This window comes from Gobio gobio (assembly GCF_949357685.1).
Source record: "Gobio gobio genome assembly, chromosome: 8".
Lineage (NCBI taxonomy): Eukaryota > Metazoa > Chordata > Actinopteri > Cypriniformes > Gobionidae > Gobio > Gobio gobio.
In genome coordinates this window covers 9,071,234-9,079,175 of record NC_137114.1, presented here as the reverse complement: position 1 = coordinate 9,079,175, position 7,942 = coordinate 9,071,234, and positions in this window count along the sequence as shown.

Genomic DNA, 7,942 nt, shown 5'->3' with positions numbered 1-7,942 from the left:
TTCTGACTGGATCTCTTCCTTAATCGACCCTCCCTAACATTTGTCTCATTTTTATTTGTTGACGAAAATGACAGTTGATTTTCGTCATAGTTTTTGTCATCCAACACTAGTTTTTATTTAGTTATCGTCTCGTTTTCGTCAGTGAAAAAAGGTTGTTGACGAAAATGATGACGAAAATTATTCGTCAACGAAATTAACACTGCTTTTAACTGTTGAGAAATGTCTTCACAAGCACCAGTAAGAGCTGTATTTGTGATATTTGAGTTGAGGGAGCCGCGCTGTGCGAAAAGGGCTTTTGCAAAATATGCTGAATTTTTTGTAATTCATGTTTTATTTGGTAACAATTAATTTTAGGGTTCAATTCTTGCTATTAAAGGATTAGTTCACTTCAACGATTGGTCATTTTATTTAAAAAAAATAAAACATATACATATATATATACTTTTTAAGTATAAAAAGTCTGCGGCGCGCCAGGCTTTCCGTAATCACGTTGGAAAGGTCACGCTGGACATTGTTTACAAAGCGAACGTGCAAAGCATAGATATATATACACATCTATGGTGCAAAGACTATGGGGCGGTACTTCCGCCTACGTCTAGCGTGACCTTTCCAACGTGATTACGTAATGCCTGGCACATCACAGACCAGCACAAGACGAACAATTGTGGTTAAAAAGTATATACAATTTATTTATCTATTTTTTGGGGGCGAGATAAGACCCTATTCCTCGTCTAGGATCGTGCAGACCTTCTGAAGCCCTTCGAAACTGCATTGATTTGGACCTTCAACAATTTGGTTGCCATTGAAATCCATGGAGAAAAATCCTGAAATTCTTTTAGACTGTAGAAAGAAAGATATGATCTTGGATGACATGGGGGTTCATTTTGAAGTGAACTAATGCTAGAGCTTTTTCTACTGGCCTAGTCGGCCCATTGGTTCAAATTGTACTTGCCCCACCACAAAAAAGTAATACATAAAATAATATAGGCCCAGTTATTGTTTTTGATTCCTATGTAACCTTGATAAATAAGGTTGACTCCAAAAAGCCCAACTCATATACATTTTAAATATAAAGACAGTCTGTAATGAAATAAACAAATAATAGAATTACAAGCAACAGCACAAATAAATACAACAGAACAAACATAAAAATGAAAAACAGTTATTTTCTGGTTTTTCATGTAGGTCTAAACGAGATTTTCAGGTACAGAAATAGTAATCAAATATAAAATATCACTGCGTAGCCTTCACTGTATTAATATAGATTAACCCTAATTAAAGTTAATCAGTCAAGAGAAAAAATCTCCAGATCAAAACACAGGCGAAGAAGAAACCGAGACGAGCGATCTCATATAAGAAGACGCATATGAAAAATGATGCGATCATCAGCAATAAACAGCATCTAAATCAAAACTGCCTAATGTTACTGACTGAAATGTCGACTCAGGATGAGCTACAGGACTGTGAGGCTTTGGGGGTGTTGATGGACTCCATCTGTGTTTGATCATCATTCTGAATTTGATCTGGATCATGTTGTCTTTGATCAAAAATGCGATTTGTTCTCAAAATGTTGCTTTTCTCATGAAACTTCCCCAAATTCAGGTGTTGATAAAAAGTAATGAATGAAGCTAGAATAAATCAGAGGCTTTGTTCTTTCTTTTGATAAATTGCATGTTCAGATCATTTCATAGAAGGTATTCTGTGGGCCATGAAACCTGCAAAAACGCTGGTGGTGACTGGCATATTTCATGTTTACGTTCATTTAAAAGACATAACTGACTATGTTTATGATGATACTCGACAAGACAGGCATTTTGACATAATTTTGTATGAATTTTCGTGCAGTGAGACGCATGTGTGTGCGCTTAAGTTGGTGTTGCTGCACCGCGCGAGAGGCTTGGGCACTTTCTTGTCTATGCATGCTTTAATATTTAAACTTACACGTTACACAACTACCTTACTAGATATTAATAAGAATTAAATGAGGAGTTTATTGAGGCAAAAGTCACCTTTAAAGGTGGATTTGTCTCACAAATCAGTCCGTCAACATAAGAGATAATGTACATTCATCTTCTCTAATGCATCAGCTGTCCATCATCCTCTTTGGCCACAGTGTTTTAGGCCAAAGAGCCCCTGGACGAACCGCTGATCTCTGTCCACTACTAGCAGACATGTACTGCTTTCTCAAGACCTTTTACAGAGTAAATACTCAAACAGAGACTCAACATTAGAGAATATAGACAACAGAGTCTCAAGTGTCCCTTTAATTAAATCTGACAACTCTGTGCTCTAAACCAATCACAGTCAACCGATCAATTTCCATAAATCCCTCAAGTTTATTCAACTTTTTGTATGTGCCAAGTTAAAGCCATTAGATTAAATGAGCCTACTGCAGTTCATAGACCTTGCAGTGTCTCTGACCAGTATAACAGCTGATCTTAGAGGAACATACTGGATTATTTCTGGATCAGCCTCTATATACCATATCTATGCATGCTGTTGATTGTCAAGGACAATAAATAAGACTCATAAAGTATCAAAAATGAACAGAACACAAGTAATGGCCAATGGAAGTCAAGCGGGACGGGAGTTTTTTTAACTTTTGAATGCCAAGCGCCACCAAAAATTATAATCCCCTTCCAAAAATATGAAAGCAGGTACATTTATACCGTGCAACACAAAGATGCACTTTTTAATTAGACTTGTTTTTCTTCTTTTTTGTTGGTAAATCCAAAAAGATAAGCTCTTCAGTAAGACACTGGTGTCTCCTCATCCTAACTCGCTCTAATATTGTTGTCAGATTCAAACGTAGACTACAAAAAAAGACAAGCGGGGGTGAAATATACTGTAAATTGTATGGAAGCTTGTTTCCGCTACAGAATAAAAGTATTTTAATAGATAATTGTGACTTTTTATCTCACAATTGCGAGTTTACATCTCGCAATACTGACATTTTTCTCACAATTCTGACACGCAACTGCGACTTTATAATCACTAAATTCTAGGGCTGGGTAAAAAATATAGATTTCTCGATTTTAATCGATTCTCACTTTTACAAAATAGTATCGATTCTTAAATCCCAAGAATTTATTGTGCTTTATTACTATTGATATGAAACAAAGTCTCAGATTTCAAATTACGTCTATTTTTGCACATGCACATGAACGGATCTTCTCTTCCGCCTTATACCAGTAAAAGCGCGAAATAAACATGAATGAGCTTCTGAAAGTGTGTTAAAAGATACAGGACAACTTACCGAAATCAGTATCATGTCACATAGAATAGCTCAATCCGTGTTTCAACCGCAGAAAGATGTCAGTAAAGCGGCTTGTAAACAATGTCATGTAACGTCACATTTTCCTCAGAAAAACCATATCCAGTGTCCATAAACTCGCTAGTCAGCTAGAAAAATACACTCTAGAGAGGAGCATTTTGCTAATTATGTGCACCACATTAAATAGGATATTCATTGTCATTTTTAATGTTCTTCAATATTTAATGCATGCATATATGAATAAATCTGGCAAGTTTTTATTACAGCCACCATTTAAATTTTTATATAGTGGAATTATGATTATGTAATTGTAAAATTAATATTATAACTTTATTATTATTATTATAAAAAAAAAACAATTTAGTGTCATTTAAGTGTTTGTATACAAATCAGTCCATTTTTACCTTCAATATTAGTAGGATAATGTAGAATGAACTGACTCCCATAGTTTACAACATTGACGAATGGTCAAAAATCCCCATAAACACACTCCTAAACCTTGTGGAAAGCCTTCCCAGAAGAGTTGAAGCTGTTATATCTGCAAAGGGTGGGCCAACTCCATATTAATGGGAATGAATTAAGCTATACAAAAATGTTGAATGTTTACATATTCATACAACAAAATATTCTAGGGGCCATGAAAGTTTTATGAATATGATCAAATATGCTGACGGGCAACTTTTTTAGAAAACGCAGGCCGGGAAAGAGTTAAATTCAAAATGAAATCAAAATAGACAGTCTCTGAAACCAGCCGACATATACAGACACTTTTCACTATTTAATCACCACCCTCATTCATTTAGGAAATGTCGCATTATCAGAGAGTGTTATACTCAAACACATTTAATTCGGCAGGTTTCCCCCCAGAAGCAGTGCAGAAAATATATAAAGACTTTCATTTAGCCTCTGGGTCTGTCTATAACATGTTTAAACACACACAAACCTGATGACGTATTCCAAACATCTCCAGCTGAATGACCCCGCTGGCTACACCATGGCATTAATGCCACCTGCGACGTCCCACCGCTATCAGTCTCAAACCAAGCATTCCTGCATGCAAAACCACCGGACCACCATCATAGCCACTAGATTGATGCATTATTATAGCCAACACATAAATGTAACACTCAGATCTCACACAGACAGACAGACAGGTGGCGAGACAGACGTCTGTATTGCCTGCAGCAGCTGACAGACGCACAGATCCACTTACCATCCCGCAGAATGCTGATACACACAGGCTCAGCTCAGCAAAACCGCCTCAGCACAAGATGAATGAGTCCTCTCACACACACACACACGCATGCAGAGGCTCAGCAGCTGCTGCAGAAGGAGAACGAGAGTGAACGCATGAAGGCCAGAGGGGCCGCAGCGGAGAGAGAGACCAAATGTGCCCGGCACAATGGAGTTCAGGAAATACCAGCAGGAGACGCAGATAAACGGAGGATATGGAAGCAGCGGACGGAGTGAGGGGAGGCGTCTCCGTGGGGAAAGAAACTCACATCTCAAAATCCATTTTCATTCACTGATAGGATATATTTCAGAGTGAAAAGAAGATAGTGAGGGGGAAAAGCATCTACCATGAGAGCCTTGTCAACCGAGTAAATATAAATAAAAGAAGTGAAAATGCTCAACTGAACAGCTCTTTCTCAATCCAGGAAGATTTCATCTGATTTTATTTCTGTCGAGCAGCTCCTCTGAAGTCGTGAAAACTGCACTTGTCAAGTCACGTCATAAAGGAATCATTTATGTCAGCATGTGTTGACACGCAGGCAAATGTCTAGTTAATGTGCTGTAATGAAAGTGCTCAGAAAATATGACATCAGGCTATTTTCATTTGCAGAGTTTTACATTTGATACCTTTGATTCTGTGGTAGACGGACGCGCTGTACCCGTTTAACCGTTTAACCACCGGTGCTCTGGAGAGTCAGTGGCGGACACGTCAGGTTAGCATCTGCATCTGATACATATTGGGCCCTATTTTAAGTTCTAGGGCGTGTCAGAATCCACTTTTGCTAGTTTAACGACGGTAAAAAACAGTCAATGTGCCAGACACATGGTCCAAAAGGGTTGTACCTCGTCTCATGGGTGTGTCTCATAAGTCATGGGTGTGTTTTGGGCAATAAACCAATCAGAGTCTCATCTCCCATTCCCTTTAAAAGCCACTTGCGCTTGAGCCATGGTGGATTCGCTCTTTACATGGAGGAATTTGCGAGCGGAAAGACTGAACGCTTCTCAAGAGAAGCCTTTTATTTTAAAGGGGTGGTTCCGTGTTTTTTTTCTAGGCTTGGTTGTGTTTATGGGGCGCAGTATAACATGTTTTAATACTTCTTTTTTTTTAAAACGCCATATTTTTCTTATATTTTACCTTTATTCCACACCGCTGTCTCCACTGTCCTTTGAACGGCTCGTTTGCTTCCTGCTTCTGTGAAGCCCATCCCTCCGAAAAATGCAATGGTCTTAGATTGTTTAGATGGCCAGATGTAGTTTGTAGTTCTGCAACAGCTGTCTCTCTTTCGTAATGACTGTGGCGTGGCCTCGCCCACTTTGTTGCGTGTTCGCGGGGGAAGTGTTTATGTTAATAGCAGGTGTTTATGATGTCACCAACCCGGGAAGAAGCTTGTTGTAGTCCTAACCGGCCGTTTTTGTAGGCAATAAACTGCCATCACTTTAAAAGACAATATCTCCGTTTTACATTGAACTTTCTGCACTGTAACTTTGCAGATACTGTTTATGCTCAAGCAGCAACATTACACACTAACTAAAGTTAAAAAAGTGAAATAGCATGCAACCACCCCTTTAATATTTAAATGTGTGTGTGTGCTGCTGCGCGTAATAAGCAGAGTGTATGTGCGTTGTGTGTAACGGAGGTCAGCTAGTAGTCGCTGTGCGAGTAAACCTCACTCCTCTGATCTCAAGAGATGCTCCAGTGACTGACGCTAGAGGTTGCAGCCTTTAGCCTCCATGTTAAAGCGTCCGACTCTCATGCCGGTGGACCCGAGTTTGTGTCCCGCTTGGAGCGGGCGGTTCGAACAAGAGGGGTTACATGTGCACCTGCCTATAGTTTACATTAAAATGATTTATATCATTCATGTCGGGTGGCCATGATTAGGCCTATATGCCAGCATGGACAAGATAACAGCTCTCATGGATGTTTTGCAGCGCAATATCTGACCGAAAATAATGGTCATTTTCATTTGTTATTTTATCTGCAGCTCATTAGATCTAGAATTCTGAAGTGAAATAAAGAAGCGCTATAAGATTACTTTGTTAATTAATTCGAATTAATTACATGAGAGAGAGTGAGAGACCTCGGGTTGAAATTCAGTGCAAACGGAAACTTCAACTTGGCTGTGAATGAACTGAAAGAGAAAGCAAGAAGGGCTTTCAATGCCATCAAAAAATCAATCCGATTTGAAATACCAATCAGAATCTGGCTCAAAATATTCCAATCAGTCATAGAAGCTATTGCACTATATGGCAGTGAAGTGTAGGGTCCTCTCCTAAACCATGAATTTGAGAAATGGAACAAAAATCCGATAGAAACCCTAAATGCTGAGTTCTGTAAGAGTATCCTGAGAGTACAGAGGAACATGCCGAACAACGCATGCAGGGCAGAATTAGGCCAATTCCCTCTACTAATCCACACTGAGAAAGGAGCCATCAAATTTTGGAAACATCTAAAAATGAGTGACCCCAACTCTTATCATTTTAAAGCCCTTAAAAACCATGAAAAGAGCACTGAGAAGAGTCCTCTGATTCAGCTGATCCTGAGGCTCCACAAACAAACTAACACGACTAACAGCAGCCAGCCTCAGGACACTGACACACTCACACACACAATTCGGCCCAACCAAATGATTAAAGCACAAAGAGAAAATGACCTGGCTTATTGGACTGAAACAACACAAAAACAGTAAACTGGAATGTTATTTGACCCTAAACAGAAACTACACAACAGCAGAATACCTGAGCGCAGTGAAAGACTGAGAGTTCAGAAGAAGAATGATGAGCTACAGAGTACAGACTGAGCAATCACACACTGACCGTAGAGATGGGCAGATACAGACAGAAGAGAGAGGGAGAGAGAGAGAGAGAGAGAGAGGGAGAGAGAGAGAGAGAGAGAGAGAGAGAGAGAGAGAGAGAGAGAGAGAGAGAGAGAGAGAGAGCACTCACACACTGGCCGTAGAGATGGGCAGATACAGACAGAAGAGAGAGAGAGAGAGAGAGAGAGAGAGAGAGAGAGAGAGAGAGAGAGAGAGTTTTTGAGTTTTTCACAACAACTTTTATTTTCCAGAGCTTCACATTGTAACTGTTACATTCTTATCACACTCGTCACATACTTATTGCAATGCCAAATCAAAAACCAACATTCCATCCACAACTGTGCAAATAGCTTCATTATGTCCCCACCTTTGCAAAAAACCTTCATAATCATTAACCAACTTATAAAACTTAAAATCAATCAGAACCCGACTTTTCACCAAATTTTTAAAAACAGTCTCAACTTTTTGCCCCACTATACCTTCTAGTTTTATTTTCCTTGATATATATATAGCTCTTTTAGCTTGTCCAACCAAGAAATTTAGCAGTTGACCTTTGCTTTTTTGTGCCGCTCTATAACATGGACCGAGAATGAAATTCTGACTGGAGAAGTTGTCACCAAAA